This window comes from Melanerpes formicivorus, unplaced genomic scaffold (genome assembly GCF_026170545.1).
Source record: "Melanerpes formicivorus ecotype bairdi unplaced genomic scaffold, bMelFor1.0.p_v2 SCAF_31, whole genome shotgun sequence".
In the NCBI taxonomy this organism is placed as follows: Eukaryota; Metazoa; Chordata; class Aves; order Piciformes; family Picidae; genus Melanerpes; species Melanerpes formicivorus.
Window position 1 is genome coordinate 372,827 of NW_027142383.1, and position 19,894 is coordinate 392,720.

The following is a 19,894-nucleotide window of genomic DNA, read 5'->3' on the forward strand; positions in this document are numbered from 1 at the left end:
GCTGAGGGTGCACTCAATGCCACTGTCCATGTCCCCCACAAAGATGTTGAATAAGACAGGTCCCAGGACTGATCCCTGAGGGACTCCGCTTGTCACTGGCCTCCACTGGGACATGGAGCCATTGACAGCCACTCTTTGGGTGTGGCCATCAAGCCAGTTCCTTATCCATCTAGTGGTCCACCCATCAAACCCATGTGTCACCAGTTTGGAGACCAGGATGTGGTGTGGGACAGTGTCGAAGGCTTTGCTCAGGTCCAGGTAAACGACATCAGTTGCTTGCCCCTCATCTATTAATTTTGTCACCTGCTCATAGAAGGCCACCAGGTTGGTCAGGCAGGATTTGCCCTTGGCAAAGCCATGCTGACTGTTCCCAATCACCTCTTCACTATTCTTTTGAGCGAGTAGTGACTCCAGGAGGATCTGTTCCATGATCTTTCCAGGCACAGAGGTGAGACTGACTGGCCTGTAGTTCTCTGGTTCCTCCTTCTTGCCCTTTTTGAAGATGGGGGCAATGTTTCCCCTTTTCCAGTCTGTGGGGACTTCACCAGATTGCCATGACTTTTGAAATATAATAGAGAGGGGTTTAGCAACCTCATCTGCCAGTTCTCTCAGTACCCGTGGGTGTAACCCGTCGGGTCCCATGGACTTGAACACTTTCAGGTTCTTCAGATGATCACGAACCTGATCTGCACTTACAATGGGCAGTTCTTCCTCCCCGTCCCTGGCTTTGACTTCCATAACATCAGGAGTGTGGCTAGAGGCCCTTGCAGTGAAGACTGAGGTAAAGAAGTTATTAAGTACCTCAGCCTTTTCCTCATCACATGTGACCATGTCACCATTTTCCTTTCTGAGGGGGCCCACACCTTCCCTAGTCTTCTTCTTCCCATTAATATACCTGTAAAAGTTCTTAGTATTCCCTTTAATCTCCCTGGCTAGATTCAACTCAAACTCTGCTTTGGCTTTCCTAACCAGGACTCTTGCTGCTCGGGCAGCTTCCTTATATTCCCCCTGTTCTACCTGTCCTTCCCTCCACTTCCTGTAGAGTTTCCTTTTAAGTAATAGTGTGTCCAGTAGCTCCTTGCCCATCCAGGCAGGCCTCCTAGCATTCTTACCTGCTTTTCTCTTTGTTGGTACACAGAGCTCCTGGACACAGAGGTGGTGGTCCTTGAATACTGACCAGCTGTCCTGGGTCCCTCTTCCCTCCAGGGCTTTGTCCCACGACACTTTGGCTAGCAGATCCCTGAAGCGATCAAAATCTGCACGCCTAAAGTCTAGGGTCGTGAGCTTGGAATACTTCCTCCTGATTGCCCTGAGGATGTTAAATTCAACTGCTTCATGGTCACTGCAGCCAAGGCCGTCTCTGAGCCTCACATTGCTTACCAGCCCTTCCCTGTTGGTGAGAACAAGGTCCAGCATAGCACCATTTCTTGTTGGTTCCTCCACCATTTGGAGGAGGAAGTTGTCTTCTATGCAGTCCAGGAACATCCTGGATTGCTGGTGCCTTGCTGTGTTGTCCCTCCAGCAGATATCCGGGTGGTTGAAATCACCCATGAGGACCAGGGCTTGTGACCTGGAAGCTGCTTCTATTTGCCTATGGAGGGCCTCATCTGCTTGGATCTGCTGGTCAGGTGGCCTGTAGGAGACCCCCACAGTAATATCTTCTTCCCCTGTCCTGCCTTTAATTTTGACCCATACACTCTCAACTAGCTTATCATCCCTCCCCAGTTGGAGCTCCAATGATTCCAACTGGCTATTGACATAGAGGGCAACACCTCCTCCTCTCCTTCCCTGCCTATCCTTCCTAAAGAGTTTATACCCATCTATCCCTACAATCCCAGTCATGGGATTCATCCCACCAAGTTTCAGTAACAGCCACTATGTCGTGGCATCCCAGCAGCACAGTGGCCCTTAACTCATCCTGTTTGTTGCCCAAGCTGCGCGCATTCGCATAGAAGCACTTCAGCTGGGCTGGCCCTGTCCTCCTCTTGTGCCAAATCCCCTCGGTTTCCACAGAATGTCCTGGTGGATCATTCGTGGCTTGCCTCAGGGTAGCAAGTTGAGAGCCCTTACCAGCTCTCCTTCTCTCTACTGCTGGTGAGCTGCCCCTCTGTTTGTCACCAGCCAGCAGGAGACTATTAACCCCTTCCCCCTTCAAATCTAGTTTAAAGCCCTATCAATGAGCCCTGCCAATTCCTGCCCCAGGATTCTTATCCCCCTCTGTGGTGGGTGGAAGTGTAAGGCCAAGAAGCCTCCTCCCTTCCCCCTTGTAAAGTAAAGGGAAAGAAAAAATTGAAGGGAAAGGGAAAAAAAACTCACAAGCTGAATTAGCAAGGCAGTGGAGCTATATTTACAAAGCAGTGCAGGATTTGCAGGGGGATATTTACAAATTTACAATATCTACAATATATACAAAGATATATAACAGAATAACACAGAAATGAGAGTAACCCCCCTCTGACAGAGAGGGGTTCCCCACCTCCGCTCTCCCCTCTCTTCCCCCCCCTTTCCCCAGAAAGGGATAGAAAGAGAAAGAACAGAGAGAGAAAAAAAAAATGTTAGAAGCAGTTCGTGTTAATTGGAAGGGAGTTAATACCGGCCGTTATCTGGTTTTCAAGGCCGAGGCCTTGGCAGAAAGCCCAGCACAGAGACAGAGCTGCTGCACGAAGAAAAGGCGGAAGCAAGACTGAAGATAGGGTGCCGGAGTGCCCAGGATAGTCCCAGCTCACTCCCAGTTCAGAGGGTGCTTCCTCCCACTTTACCAATGAAATTAGTTTAGATTGTTCTTTCCGTTTACCAACTTCCGTCCACCATATTCCCTTTCTTAAGGGGACAGCGTCAACCGGCCACACCCTCTGGGACAAGTGTGTCCCATGAGTTGTTTTCAGCTCAGGTGCCTTGAAAACCAATTCATGATTGTGGAACCCAAAGCCCTGTCGATGGCACCAGCCCCTGAGCCATGAATTGATCTGTTGGCCCTTCCTCAGTGTGTCCTCATCCATTGCTGACGTTAGAGGGATGGCAGAGAACACGACTTGAGCCCCTGATCCCTTTAGCATTTGCCCTAAGGTTCTGAAGTCTTTTTTAATAGATTGTGAGCCTCTCATTGTTACGTCGTCACTGCCCACCTGAAAGACCAGCAGTGGGTAGTAGTCTGAAGGACTCACGAGGTTGGGAATTCTATCTACAACGTCTTTTACTTGGGCACCAGGGAGGCAGCTGACCGCTCTATGAAATGGGTCTGGTCTGCATATTGGGCCCTCTGTTCCCCTCAGTAGGGAGTCTCCTATGACGATGACCCTGCGAGGTTTCTTTTCTGGGTAAGTTTTGATGGCTGGCCTGAGGCAACCTGTCATTGGTGCAGCTTTTGACCTTCTTGAGTCCTCGGCCTTACCAATGACCTGTTCCTCCTGCAGAGCCTCATACCTGTTCTGTAACTGCACTGGAGGCAGCGTGCTGCTCCCAGGAGCAGACTTCCTTTGTTTGCATTTCTTCCGTCGGGCAGAGACCTGTTCCCATTGGCCCTGCTCATGTGGGTTACTACAGGGAGGTTGAGAATCTTGCTTCTGGGAAGGTATCAAACTCCCTGTTCCCCTAAGTGTTACCCCCTGTTCTGGTTGTGAAGAGATTACATTATGGGAATCGTCAATTTTCTGCTCGCCATCTCTTCTAGCTCTTAGCCTTTCCACCTCTTCTTTTAGTTTGACCACCATGCTCATCAGATCACTGACCTGCTCACACCTGAAACAGGAGCTGCTTCCTCCAGCCTCCATGTCGAGTGCCAGGCTCCAGCACTCACTGCAGCCACCTACCTGAACATCTGCATCCTTGTGTGTGGTCTCTGTTTGGGTGCCCACTGTCCTTCTGCTAGCCTTTGCTCTAGTGGTCACCATTTTGTAGTAACCACCCTCTGCACACGGCTTTTTTTTTTTCTTTTTTTTTTCTTTTTTTTTTTTTTTTTTTTCCCCTGTCGTGTAGAAGGAGTAGCGGGCAATTGAAATTGAGGAGGATGCTGACGGAGCGGCAGACGATGTGCAAGGAGAGACGTGGGGGGGGCGGAGGGCGGGGAGTGCCTTCCGAGTCTCTTGTCTCGGTTAGAATCAAACGCCGCAGCAGCTGAATCGGGAGTAGCCTGCTCTGCTTTTTCCGATTGCAATGTCCGTGAGGATCCGTCACACGGTGCTATAGCAAAAAGCTGCTTTTTTAAGCATTTAGCACCTCATCCCACAGCTGGGCTGCAATTTCGTCCCATGCTTCGGAAGTAAAAGCTTAATTGCCGTGGGGATGACTCTGGGCACAGGCTAATAGCCCTTTTACGATCCCAGAATTGCCAGTAATACCTCTCACGGAGAGGATAGGTGGAAGGCGTTTAGCACAGCCTCTTCTGTGGTGGCGTGCTGCCCCTTGCCTCTCCCCGGTCGCTCACTGGGCCAGGGTGAGATTCACTTCCTTTGTGAGCACGCGCGCGCGCGCTGCTAATTTTTCCAGCACCGGGGCAGTGCTGTCCGACCAGCTTTCCGTATCACTCGGACGTACCTCTCTGCGCTGAGTCGATCAGAATGGTACTCCGAGGATCCCTTGTCCATGAGTTCAGGTTTATTCGGGCGCCAGATGTAGGACGACGGAGATTGGGAATCAATATGGCTGACCAATGTGATCGAGTATTGTTCCTTTATTGTTCCAGTGTTGCAGGCCTATGGAGCAGGCCTGTAGTGCAAGTATAGCACAGTAAAGTGTAGAAGAAACAGGAGACAGGAAAGGCAGAAGAAGAAGTGCGTAGCAAGGCAACTGCTACGACTTATATAAACTCAGAGTGCTCTGTTGGCATAGCTCCAGTGGTTCCCTATGAGTGACCACACATTGCACTATTACAGATTATTGGTCCAACTACTAATGACACAACGAGGTTGTTGATGCAGGTGCATATCCTGTTGTCCCAAGATAACTGTCCATGTTTATAGCTACCAGTGTCTTGTTTTAGTTACATGCTGCAGGCACAGCACTGTTTTGCTACACTGCTAGCTGATTCTGCATTTATGGCCTACCACCATGTCAGGCTCCAGGCCTGCACTGCCAGATTGCTCACACTGCTCGTCGCTGGCATTGCCACAGATTCTTCTTTCGTTTACCAACATCCGTCCACCATATTCCCTTTCTTAAAGGCACAGTCTAAAACGGTCACAGTCCACCCCTTCTAAACAATTTCATTGAGTGTTCATACTGTCCATCCAATCCAAAACGACATTTACAGTTCGTAAGTAAAGTTCATAGTCCATTGCGGCTATGCTCAGATGTAGATGATTCAAAAGTCCAAGAAAATCAGAAAATGAGAAAAATGGAAAACAGTTCATTTCTTCACCGACGAAGCAAAGAAAAGGGAAACAGGGAATCTCAGGGTCTCTTAGTTGACTCAGGGCTCTCAGGGATCTCAGGGTTCGTGCACCGTAGATTTCCTCGCTGAGCCTTCCTTTGGACGCGATGTAGCTATACAACAGTTTGAAATTAACCTCTTTCAGCTAAAGTTAAATTTCTTTGTGGTATACACTGAATTTCTCTATTCTCTTGCATTACCCAATAAGTGTGACCCGGACCTTCAGCTGAAACCACCCCTCGGACAGGTTTAGCCTCTCCTGAGGGTGAAAATACCCAAACAGTTTTACCTAACAGATTCTTTTCTCTAACAACAGGAACTCTGTCACCTTCTACTTTCCGTAGCAAATCTGAATGTGCAGGTCCAGCTCGGTTCACTGAACCTCTACTATTTACCAGCCAGGTTGCTTGTGCTAGATGTTTTTCCCAGTTTTTCAAAGATCCACCCCCCATGGCTTTAAGAGTGGTCTTCAACAAACCGTTGTAGCGTTCAATCTTCCCTGAAGCTGGTGCATAGTAGGGAATATGGAATATCCACTCAATACCGTGCTCTTTTGCCCAGCTCTTTACAAGGTTGTTCTTGAAATGAGTTCCGTTGTCTGATTCAATCCTCTCTGGAGTTCCGTGTCTCCACAGGATTTGTCTCTCCAGACCGAGAATGGTGTTGCGTGCAGTTGCATGCGGAACTGGATAAGTTTCCAACCATCCAGTGTTTGCCTCTACCATAGTAAGCACGTACTGCTTACCAGAACGAGAACATGGTAGAGTGATGTAGTCAATCTGCCAAGCTTCACCATACTTGTACTTGGACCATCTGTCACCATACCACAAGGGCTTAAGTCATTTTGCCTGCTTAATAGCAGCACAAATGTCACAGTCATGGATGACTTGTGTGATGGCATCCATGGAAATGTCTATGGATCTGTCACGAGCCCATTGGTATGTTGCATCTCTGCCTTGATGTCCTGACGAATCATGAGCCCACCGAGCTAAGAATATCTCACCTCGGTGTTTCCAGTCGAGATCAAGATTAGAGTCCATGTCTACTTGAGAAACTCTTGCAGCTAGATCTGCCTGATGGTTGTGTTGCTGTTCCTCAGTAGCTTTGCTCTTAGGAATGTGAGCATCGATGTGTCTCACTTTCACTGGAATTCTCTCGATTCGATCAGCAATGTCCTGCCACAGGTTGGCTGCCCAAATGGGTTTTCCTTTCCTCTGCCAACCACTCTTCTTCCAGTTCTTTAGCCGACCCCATAGAGCATTGGCTACCATCCATGAGTCGGTGTAGAGATAAAGCTTTGGCCATCTCTCACGTTCAGCCACGTCGAGAGCTAGCTGGACAGCTTTTACCTCTGCGAACTGACTGGATTCTCCTTCTCCATCTTTCGCCTCTGCAACTCGGCGTGTTGGACTCCACACTGCAGACTTCCACCTTCGCTTGTTTCCAACAAGACGACAGGAACCGTCTGTGAACAAAGCATATTTCTTTTCACCATCAGAAAGGTCATTGTAAGGAGGAGCTTCCTCAGCCCGAGTTACTTTCTCCTCTGGAGGTTTGGCACAGTTGATACCTTCAGGCCAACTTGAGATCACCTCCACTAGACCAGGTCTTTCAAGATTTCCCATTCGAGCCCTCTGTGTTATCAGAGCCATCCACTTAGACCATGTTGAGTCTGTGGCATGATGTGGTGTGGATCCTTTGCCTTTGAACATCCAATTCAAAACTGGTAATCTGGGAGCTAAGAGAAGTTGTGATTCAGTTCCAATCACTTCAGAAGATGCTTTTACTCCTTCATAGGCAGCTAAAATTTCTTTCTCTGTTGGAGTATAATTAGCCTCTGAACCTCTGTAACCTCGACTCCAGAAACCAAGAGGTCGTCCACGTGTCTCACCTGGAGCTTTTTGCCACAAGCACCAGGTTGGACCATTGTCACTTGCAGCCGTGTACAAAATGTTCTTAATGTCTGGACCATCTCGGACAGGTCCCAGACCCATTGCTTGAACTACCTCTTGCTTTATCTGGTCAAAGGCTGCTTGTTGTTCAGGTCCCCAGTGGAAATGGTTTCTCTTTCGAGTTACATCATACAGAGGTTTCACAATCTGACTGTATCCAGGAATGTGCAGTCTCCAAAATCCCACTATCCCCAAGAAACGTAGGGTCTCTTGCTTGTTTGTGGGACTTGCCATGGTAGAGACTCTATTTACCACATCCACAGGAATGTGTCGGCGTCCATCCTGCCACCGCACTCCCAGAAACTGAATCTCTGTGGTAGGTCCTTTCACCTTGTCTCGTTTGATGGCAAAACCTGCATTCAGAAGAATGTCAATGATTTTGTTACCTTTCTCGAAGACTTCCTCAGCAGTTTTACCCCAGAGGATGATATCATCGATGAACTGGATGTGTTCTGGAGCACCGCCTTTCTCCAGAGCATCGTGGATCACTGCATGACAGATGCTTGAGCTGTGGATCCAGCACATTGGCAGTCTGTTGAAACTGTACTGGATTCCTCTCCAGGTGAAAGCAAACTGAGGCCTGCATTCCTCTGCTATGGGAATAGAGAAAAATGCATTAGCAATGTCTATGGTAGCATACCATTTGGCCTCTTTGGATTCCAGCTCATACTGCAGTTGCATCATGTCTGGTACTGCTGCACTCATAGGTGGTGTCACTTCATTTAGGGCTCGGTAGTCTACCGTCGGACACCAGTCTCCATTCTGCTTCCGCACAGGCCACACTGGACTGTTGAAAGGTGAATGAGTTTTGCTGACGACTTTCTGACTCTCCAGCTGACGAATCAGATTCTGAATGGGCAACAAAGAGTCACGGTTGGTTCTGTATTGTCTGTGATGCACAGTCTGAGAAGCAACTGGCAATTTAATGTCCTGTATCTTGCGTGGTCCCACAACTGCAGATTCATCAGAAAGCTCAGGTCTGGCAGATAGCTTCAATTTTTGTCCATCAATTTCTATAGAAGCTCCTCCAAAAGCCCATTTGTAACCTTTAGGGTCTTTGAAACGCCCTTCTCTCAGAAAATCAATTCCCAAAATACAAGGTGCCTCAGGTCCGGCCACAACTGTATGCTTCCTCCATTGTTTACCAGTTAAACTTATATTCACCTCTACCTTACTTAACTCTTGAGATCCACCAGTGACTCCCAGAATAGTTATAGACTCTGATCCCTGATAATTTGATGGCATTATGGTGCACTGAGCTCCTGTGTCAACCAAGGCCCTGTACTTTCAAAATTGTGAAGTGCCAGGCCACTGGATGTACACATCCCAATAGATTCTATTATCTCTGTTATCCCTCTCCTCCCCCTGGCGGGAGGCAGGGCACCCCTAGTTATGGGGAACATGCGCACATGTGCATTGCACATAGTTTGCAGGGTTATAACTTTGCATGTTATAACTGGAGCCACTGTTGGAGCTACTAGGGTTGTTCTGGGGAACTGTGGAAGAAACAGCTACCCTTCTGGTATTGCTACCTTGGGTTCTGCCACTTTGCAATTCCCTCAGTCTCCTGAAAAGATTAGAAGTTGGTTGGCCATCCCAGCGGTTCATGTTCTCACCAAACTGATCACGCAGAGTTATCCGCATAGTTCTACGTGATTGCCTTGGTGGTGTGTTTTGGAATGACCTTTTTTGGAATGACCTCCTTGGAGGATGTGTATTCCTCACAGATGAAACTTGTATCCACCTGGAGGGAGAATTGAAATTATCCCTTTGTGCCAATTGGGATATGGAATTTCTAAATTCATCTTTTAACTCTCTTATGCAATTCTGTATATCACCAGACATAGTTTTAATGGCCGAAACCAACGAACCACGTGTCATGCTATCCTCCAATTGTCTCATTTGATCACTGAATTGGCCAACCGTAGGAGAAGCTCCACCATAACTTCTTGACACAATTCTGCTTGCCAGAATGTTTGCATAATTGGAAGGAGCAAGTTTGATGATCTTTTTAGCAGGACCAATACCCACAGGAATGTCATCAGGATTCAGAGTTTCATGTTCACCATAGAGTAGCTCTCTAACAGCAAATTCTCTCAAACGCTTAATTCCCTCATCTATGGTAGTCCAGGGTTTAGGGTTCCGTGGAAGATCATTTCGGGAAGGGTATCTCAGGGCAACCGCTATTAAAAGGCGTATCCACAGATTAACCTTACCGAGAGCTCTGCCTAGATGTCTATCTATTCCATTATCCCTTTAGAGAGTTCCTAACTGAGCTGCTGACTTGTCTCCAACTGTTAGAGCCGGAGCACCTGTATCATAACATCTACTAAGCCAAGCTAGAACTGGCTTCTTATCTGCCCTGGTGAAATCTTTACGGACATTTCGCAATTCCTCACGGGGTGACGAACACTCTGAAATATCATCTTGCTCTTCGTCTCCCTGAATTTTTTGTCCATATAATCCTGCTGTCATTCTCCTAAGGATCTCTTTAAGCTGACAACCACCTTTGCCAGCTGCTTTCCTAACTTCATCTCCATCCCGCTTTGATCTCACTAGGTTAGCTAGATCTTTAAAACAAACCTTCTCTTCCTCCTCAGCGGGATCTTTTAGAGTAGAGGGCCCCTCACCAGGATCAGTCTCCAGCTCTTCTTCTTCTCCATCTTTGGCCTTTCCACCTCTAGTCTTTAAAGGAGCCACCTTAACTGGAGCTGTGTTTGAATTTACAGCCACCTTAATGGAAGCTGACAGGTCCTGAGATAAATCAGCTGCTGGGGCAGTGACTTCCAGTCCCACCGAGGGAGTAAGCAGAAATGACGTTGCTCCGTTAATGGCCGACAGAGAAGAAGAAGGAGGAGAAGGAGTAGGCGCCATGTTGATACCAGCCGACACCCTTGGCAGCTTGCCAGAATCAGCAGAAAAGTCATTTAGAGCTGCTTTACCAATTAACTTTTTAGCCCTCTTTTTAACTGACACAGATTCTGCACACTCTTCGTCACTAGATGACTCTGGGACTGATCCAGAGCCACGGCGTTTTCCTTTTGATCTAGTTTTAATAACAAAACAAGCTCTGGACACCTTTCTCTCTCGCCGCAAAGAAATCAGGAGATACACGATAATTATCACCAGCAGCAGAATTATAGACATGAAATAAATCACCTTTGGTTCCCAGGCATCACCTAAAGTTACTCTCTCCTCAGGCGGAATCCTAAAACCCTTTATCTCAATTGGGAGAGTGGTGGAGGTATCATTCCTGTATCTCACTGGCCATAAGAAATCCATGCATTTTCCATACTATAGTCTAACTCTATACATAACCCATATATAAATTTTCCACACCAAATATTTACCCAGGTAATCCAAAATCAAACCCAAACAATATCTGTAAACCAGAGCCCCAAAAATTGAAAAGAATAATCGCTCGACAAACCACAACACCTTCATGTTTGGTAATTCAGCTAGAAAACACTAAATCAATCAAGTAATAAATTAAACTAATTATCTGCCGCACGTTGGGTATGCCAAGAAAAAAAATGTCGAGGGTTGGAAGGGTAAGGCCCAGAAGCCTCCTCCCTCCCTGCTGTAAAGTAAAGGGAAAGAAAATTGAAGGGAAAGGGGAAAAAAAACTCGCAGCTGAATTATCAAAGCAGTGGAGCTGTATATTTACAAAGCAATGTAGGATATGCAGGGGAATATATACAAATTTACAATATGTACAATATATACAAAGATATACAATAGAGTAGCGCAGAAATGAGAGTTCCCCCCTCTGCTGAGGGGGGTTTCCCACCTCCGCTCTCCCCTCTTTCCCCCTTTCCCCGGAGTGGGGTAGAAAGAGAAAGAAAAGAGAGAAAAAAAAAAGTTAGAAGCAGTTCGTGTTAATTGGAAAGGAGTTAATACAGGCCTTTATCAGTTTCAAGGCCGAAGCCTTGGCAGACAGCCCAGGAGCTGCAAGATGCTGCCCGAAGGAAAGGCGGAAGCAAGACTGAAGATAGAAGCGCCGGAGTGCCCAGTTCACTCCCAGTTCAGAAGGTGATTCCTCCCACTTCACCAATGAAATTAGTTTAGATTCTTCTTTTGTTTACCAACATCCGTCCACCATATTCCCTTTCTTAAAGGCACAGCCTCAAACGGTCACAACTCTACAGCTGCATGCAGCACTTCTGAGACAATTCGAATGGAAGCAAAAGAATGTTGGGGTAAAACCTAAAGGGAAAAGCCTAGCACCAAATTGCATTTGCCATCTGATCTAACTTCTGGAGGCAGTCAAAATGAGTATTTGAATTCTGCCCCAACACTTTCCTCTGCTGAGATACAGGGTGGTCCACAATGCTGCAAAATGCTTGATTTCGAGATTGGTAGAAACTAATGAAAAAATTGTTGGGGTAAAACCTAACGGGAAAAGCCTAGCACCAAATTGCATTTGCCATCTGATCTAACTTCTGGAGGCAGTTAAAATGAGTATTTGAATTCTGCCCAAACACTTTCCTCTGCTGAGATACAGGGTGGTCCATGTTCCTGCAAAATGCTTGATTTCGAGTTCGATCGAAACTAATGAAAAAATTGCTGGGGTAAAACCTTAAGGGAAAAGCCTAGCACCAAATTGCATTTGCCATCTGATCTAACTTCTGCAGACAGTCAAAATGATCCTTAGAATTCTTCCCTACCTCTTTCCTCTGCTGAGATACAGGGTGGTCCACACTGCTGTAAAATGCTTGATTTCGAGAGTGATAGAAATTAATGAAAACATTGTTTGGGTAAAACGTAAAGGGAATGGCCTAGCACCAAATTGCATTTGCCATCTCATCTAACTTCTGGAGGCAGTCAAGATGATTATTTGAATTCAGCCCTAACACTTTCCCCTGCTGAGATACATGCATTCATCTGCAGCTGCATAAAGCCCTTCTGAGACAATTCGAATAGAAGGAAAACATTCTTGGGGTAAAACCTAAAGGGAAAAGCCTAGCACCAAATTGCATTTGCCATCTGATCTTACTTCTGGAGACAGTCAAAATGATCCTTAGAATTCTTCCCTACCTCTTTCCTCTGCTGAGATACAGGGTGGTCCACACTGCTGTAAAATGCTTGATTTTGAGAGTGATCGAAACTTATGAAAACATTGATGTTGTAAAACCTAAAGGGAAAGGACTAGCACCAAATTGCATTTGCCATCTGATCTAACTTCTGGAGGCAGTCAAAATGAGTATTTGAATTCTGCCCCAACACTTTCCTCTGCTGAGATCGACGGTGGTCCACACTGCTCCAAAATGCTTGATTTCGGGATTGATCGAATCTAATGAAAACATAGTTGGGGTAAAACCTAAAGGGAAAGGACTAGCACCAAATTGCATGTGCCATCTGACCTAACTTCTCGAGGCAGTCAAAATGAGTATTTGAATTCAGCCGTAACACTTTCCGCTGCTGAGATACATGCATTAATCTGCAGCTGCATAAAGCACTTCTGAGACAATTCGAATAGAAGAAAACATTCTTGGGGTAAAACCTAAAGGGAAAAGCCTAGCACCAAATTGCATTTGCCATCTGATCTAACTTCTGGAGACAGTCAAAATGATCCTTTGAATTCTTCCCTACCTCTTTCCTCTGCTGAGATACAGGGTAGTCAACACTGCTGCAAAATGCTAGATTTCGAGATTGATCGAAACTAATGAAAAAGTTGTTGCGGTAAAACCTAAAGGGAAAAGCCTAGCACCAAATTGCATTTGCCATCTGATCTAACTTCTGGAGGCAGTCAAAATGAGTATTTGAATTCAGCCCTAACACTTTCCTCTGCTGAGATAGAGGGTGGTGCAATATGCTGCAAAATGCTAGATTTCGAGATTGATCGAAACTAATGAAAACATTGTTGGGATAAAACCTAAAGGGAAAAGCCTAGCACCAAATTGCATTTACCATGTCATCTAACTTCTGGAGGCAGTCAAAATGAGTATTTCAATTCTGCCCTAACACTTTCCTGTGCTGAGATACAGGGTGGTACACACTGCTGTAAAATGCTTGATTTCGAGATTGATCGAAACTAATTAAAACATTGTTGGTGTAAAACCTAAAGTGAAAAGCCTACCACCAAATTGCATTTCCCATCTGATCTAACTTCTGGAGGCAGTCAAAATGATCCTTAGAATTCTTCCTTACCTCTTTCTACTGCTGAGATACAGGGTGGCCAACACTGCAACAAAATGCTTGATTTCCAGATTGATCGAAACTCATGAAGAAATTGTTGGGGGAAAACCTAAAGGGAAAAGCCTAGCACCAAATTGCATTTGCCATCTGATCTAATTTCTGGATACAGTCAAAATGATCCTTAGAATTCTTCCCTACCTCTTTCCTCTGCTGAGATACAGGGTGGTCCACACTGCTGTAAAATGCTTGATTTCGAGAGTGATAGAAATAAATGAAAAAAAAAAGTAAAACAGTGTAGGGGTAAAACCTAAAGGGAAATGCCTCGCGCCAAATTGCATTCGCCATTTGATCTAACTTCTGGAGGCAGTCAAAATGAGTATTTGAATTCTGCCCTAACACTTTCCTCTGCTGAGATACATGCTTTACTCTGGAGCTGCATACAGCACTTCTGAGACAATTAGAAAAGAAGTAAAACAGTGTAGGTGTAAAACCTAAACGGAAAAGCCTAGCGCCAAATTGCATTCGCCATCTGATCTAACTTCTGGAGGCAGTCAAAATAAGTATTTGAATTCCGCCCTAGCTCTATCCCCGTCTGAGATACAGGGTGTTCCACAGTGCTGCAAAATGCTAGATTTCGAGACTGATCGAAACTAATGAAAACATTGTTGTGGTAAAACCTAAAGGGAAAAGCCTAGCACCAAATTGCATTTGCAATCTGATGTAACTTCTGGATGCAGTCAAAATAAGTATTTGAATTCCGCCCTAGCTCTATCCCCTTCTGAGATACAGGGTGGTCAACACTGCTGCAAAATGCTAGATTTCGAGATTGATCGAAACTAATGAAAACATTGTTGTGGTAAAACCTAAAGGGAAAGGTCTAGCACCAAATTGCATTTGCCATCTGATCTAACTTCTGGAGGCAGTCAAAATGATCCTTAGAATTCTTCCCTACCTCTTTCCTCAGCTGAGATACAGGGTGGTCAACACTGCTGCAAAATGCAAGATTTCGAGATTGATCGAAACTAATGAAAAAGTTGTTGCGGTAAAACCTAAAGGGAAAAGCCTAGCACCAAGTTGCATTTGCCATGTGATCTAACTTCTGGGGGCAGTCAAAATGAGTATTTGAATTTTGCTCTGACACTTTCCTCTGCTGAGATAGAGGGTGGTGCAATATGCTGCAAAATGCTTGATTTCGAAATTGATCGAAACTAATGAAAACATTGTTGGGATAAAACCTAAAGGGAATAGCCTAGCACCAAATTGCATTTACCATGTCATCTAACTTCTGGAGGCAGTCAAAATGAGTATTTCAATTCTGCCCTAACACTTTCCTGTGCTGAGATACATGCATTAATCTGCAGGTGCATACCGCACTTCTGAGTCATTTTGAGTTGAAGCAAAACAATGTTGGGGTAAAACTTAAATGGAAAGGCCTGGCACAAATAGCATTTGCCTTCTCATCTAACTTCTGGAGGCAGTCAAAATGAGTGTTTGAATTCTGCCCTAACAGTTTCCTCTGCTGAGATACATGCATTACTCTGCAGCTGCATACAGCACTTCTGAGTCATTTTGAAGTGAAGCAAAACAGTGTTGGGGTAAAACCTAAATGCAAAAGCCAAGCACCAAATTGCATTTGCCATCTGATGTAACTTCTGGAGGCAGTCAAAATAAGTATTTGAATTCTGCCCTAGCTCTATCCCCTTCTGAGATACAGGGTGGTCAACACTGCTGCAAAATGCTAGATTTTGAGATTGATCGAAACTAATGAAAACATTGTTGCTGTAAAACCTAAAGGGAAAGGCCTAGCAGGAAATTGCATTTGCCATCTGATCTAACTTCTGGAGGCAGTCAAAATGAACCTTAGAATTCTGCCCAAACACTTTCCCCTGCTGACATACATGCTTTACTCTGCAGCTGCATACAGCACTTCCGAGACAATTCAAATGGAAGCAAAATATTGTAGGGGTAAAACCTAAAGGGAAAAGCCTAGCACTAAATCGCATTTGCCATCTGATCTTACTTCTGGAGACAGTCAAAATGATCCTTAGAATTCTGACCTACCTCTTTCCTCTGCTGAGATACAGGGCAGTGCAAACTGCTGCAAAATACTTGATTTCCAGATTGATCGAAACTAATGAAAACATTGTTGGGGTAAAACCTAAAGGGAATGGCCTAGCACCAAATTGCATTTGCCATCTGATCTAACTTCTGGAGACAGTCAAAATGATCCTTAGACTTCTTGCCTACCTCTTTCCTCTGCTGAGATACAGGGTGGTCCATACTGCTGTAAAATGCCTGATTTCGAGAGTGATCGAAACTAATGAAAACATTGTTGGGGTAAAACCTAAAGGGAAAGGCCTAGCACCAAACTGCATGTGCCATCTGATCTAACTTCTGGAGGCAGTCAAAATGAGTATTTGAATTCCGCCCCAACACTTTCCTCTGCTGAGATACATGCTTTACTCTACAACTGCATGAAGCACTTCTGAGACAATTCGAATAGAAGCAAAACATTCTGGGGTAAAACCTAAATGGAAAAGCCTAGCACCAAATTGCATTTGCCATCTGATCTAATGTTTGGAGACAGTCAAAATGATCCTTAGACTTCTTGCCTACCTCTTTCCTCTGCTGAGATACAGGGTGGTCCACACTGCTGCAAAATGCTTCATTTCGAGAGTGATCGAAACTAATGAAAACATTGTTGGGCTAAAACCTAAAGGGAAAGGCCTAGCACCAAATTGCATCTGCCATCTGATCTAATTTCTGGAGACAGTCAAAATGAGTATTTGAATTCTGCCCCAACACTTTGCTCGGCTGAGATACATGCTTTTCTCTACAGCTGCATACAGCACTTCTGAGACAATTCGAATAGAAGCAAAACATTCTTGGGGTAAAACCTAAAGGGAAATGCCTAGCACGAAATTGCATTTGCCATCTGATCTAACTTCTGGAGACAGTCAAAATGAGTATTTGCATTCTGCCCCGACACTTGGCTCGGCTGAGATACATGCTTTACTCTGCAGCTGCATACCGCACTTCTCAGTCATTTTGATTTGAAGCAAAACAATGTTGGGGTAAAACCTAAAGGGAAAAGCCTAGCACCAAATTTCATTCGCCATCTGATCTAACTTCTGGAGACAGTCAAAATGAGCCTTAGAGTTCTTCCCTACCTCTTCCCTCTGCTGAGATACAGGTTGGTGCACACTGCTGTAAAATGCTTGATTTCGAGATTGATCGAAACTAATGAAAACATCCTTGGGGTAAAACCTAAAGGGAAAGGCCTAGCACCAAATTTCATTTGCCATCTCATCTAACTTCTGGAGACAGTCAGAATGAGTATTTGAATTCTGCCCTAACGCTTTCCTCTGCTGAGACACTTGCATTGCCCTGCAGCTCCATACCACACTTCTGAGTCATTTTGAGTTGAAGCAAACCAATGTTGGGTTAAAACTTAAATGGAAAAGCCTGGCACAAATAGCATTTGCCATCTGATCTTAGTTCTGGAGGCAGTCAAAGTGAGTATTTGAATTCTGCCCCAACAATTTACTCTGCTGACATACATGCTTTTCTCTGCAGCTGCATACAGCACTTCTGAGACAAGTCGAATAGAAGCAAAGCAGTTTTGGGGTAAAACCTAAACGGGAAAAGCCTAGCACCAAATTGCATTTGCCATCTGATCTAACTTCTGGAGACAGTCAAAATGATCCTTAGAATTCTTCCCTACCTCTTTCCTCTGCTGAGATACAGGGTGGTCCACACTGCTGTAAAATGCTTGATTTCGAGAGTGATCGAAACTAATGAAAACACTGTTGGGGTAAAACCTAAAAGGAAAAGCCTAGCACCAAATTGCATTTGGCATCTGATCTAACTTCTGGAGGCAGTCAAAATGAGTATTTGAATTCTGCCCCAACACTTTCCTCTGCTGAGATCGACGGTGGTCCACACTGCTGCAAAATGCTTGATTTCGAGATTGATCGAATCTAACGAAAACATTGTTGGGGTAAAACCTAAAGGGAAAGGACTAGCACCTAATTGCATGTGCCATCTGATCTAACTTCTGGAGGGAGTCAAAATGATCATTAGAATTCTGCCCTACCTCTTTCCTCTGCTGAGATACAGGGTGGTACACACTGCTGTAAAATGCTTGATTTCGAGATTGATCGAAACTAATTAAAACATTGTTCTGGTAAAACCTAAAGGTAAAAGCCTAGCACCAAATTGCATTTGCCATCTGATCTAACTTCTGGAGGCAGTCAAAATGATCCTTAGAATTCTGCCGTAACACTTTCCTCTGCTGAGATACATGCATTAATCTGCTGCTGCATGCAGCACTTCTGAGTCATTTTGAGTTGAAGCAAAACAATGTTGGGGTAAAACTTAAATGGAAAGGCCTGGCACAAATAGCATTTGCCATCTCCTCTAACTTCTGGAGGCAGTCAAAATGAGTATTTCAATTCTGCCCTAACACTTTCCTGTGCTGAGATACAGGGTGGTACACACTGCTGCCAAATGCTTTATTTCGAGATTGATCGAAACTAATTAAAACATTGTTCTGGTAAAACCTAAAGGTAAAAGCCTAGCACCAAATTGCATTTGCCATCTGATCTATCTTCTGCAGGCAGTCAAAATGATCCTTAGAATTCTGCCGTAAGACTTTCCTCTGCTGAGATACATGCATTACTCTGCAGCTGCATACAGCACTTCTGAGTCATTTTGAATTGACGCAAAACTGTGTTGGCGTAAAACTTAAAGGGAAAAGCCAAGCACCAAATTTCATTTGCCATCTGATCTAACATCTGGAGGCAGTCAAAATGAGTATTTGAATTCTGCCCCAACACTTTCCTCTGATGACATACATGCTTTCCTCTACAGTTGCATATAGCACTTCTGAGACAATTCGAATAGAAGCAAAACATTCTTGGGGTAAAACCGAAAGGGTAAGGTCTAGCACCAAATTGCATTTGCCATCTGATCTAACTTCAGGAGACAGTCAAAATGATCCTTAGACTTCTTGCCTACCTCTTTCCTCTGCTGAGATACAGGGTGGTCCACACTGCTGCAAAACACTTCATTTCGAGAGGGATCGAAACTAATGAAAACATTGTAGGGATAAAACATAAAGGGAAAGGCCTTGCACCAAATTGCATTTGCCATCTGATCTAACTTCTGGAGACAGTCAAAATGAGTATTTGAATTCTGCCCCAACACTTTCCTCGGCTGAGATCCATGCTTTTCTCTACAGCTGCATACAGCACTTCTGAGACAATTCGAATAGAAGCAAAACATCCTTGGGGTAAAACCTAAAGGGAAAGGCCTAGCACCAAATTTCATTTGCCATCTGATCTAACTTCTGGAGACAGTCAGAATGAGTATTTGAATTCTGCCCTAACGCTTTCCTCTGCTGAGACACTTGCATTGCCCTGCAGCTCCATACCGCACTTCTGAGTCATTTTGAGTTGAAGCAAACCAATGTTGGGTTAAAACTTAAATGGAAAAGCCTGGCACAAATAGCATTTGCCATCTGATCTTACTTCTGGAGGCAGTCAACGTGAGTATTTGAATTCTGCCCCAACACATTCCTCTGGTGACATACATGCTTTTCTCTGCAGCTGCATACAGCACTTCTGAGACAAGTCGAATACAAGCAAAGCAGTTTTGGGGTAAAATCTAAAGGGGAAAGCCTAGCACCAGATTGCATTTGCCATCTGATCTAGCTTCTGGAGACAGTCAAAATGATCCTTAGAATTCTTCCCTACCTCTTTCCTCTGCTGAGATACAGGGTGGTCCACACTGCTGCAAAATGCTTGATTTCGAGATTGATCGAATCTAATGAAAACATTATTGGGGCAAAACCTAAAGGGAAAGGACTAGCACCAAATTGCATTTGCCATCTGATCTAACTTCTGGAGGCAGTCAAAATGAGTATTTGAATTCTGCCCCAACACTTTCCTCTGCTGAGATCGACGGTGGTCCACACTGCTGCAAAATGCTTGATTTCGAGATTGATCGAATCTAATGAAAACATTATTGGGGCAAAACCTAAAGGGAAAGGACTAGCACCAAATTGCATTTGCCATCTGATCAAACTTCTGGAGACAGTCAAAATGAGTATTTGAATTCAGCCCTAACACTTTCCTCTGCTGAGATACATGCTTTAATCTACTGCTGCATACAGCACTTCCGAGACAATTGGAATAGAAGCAAAACATTCTTGGGGTAAAACCTAAAGGGAAAAGCCTAGCAGCAAGTTGCATTTGCCATCTGATCTAACTTCTTGAGACAGTCAAAATGATCCTTAGAATTCTTCCCTACCACTTTCCTCTGCTGAGATACAGGGTGGTCCACATTGCTATAAAATGCTTGATTTCGAGATCGAACGAAACTAATGAAAAAATTGCTGGGGTAAAACCTAAAGGGAAAAGCCTGGCACCAAATT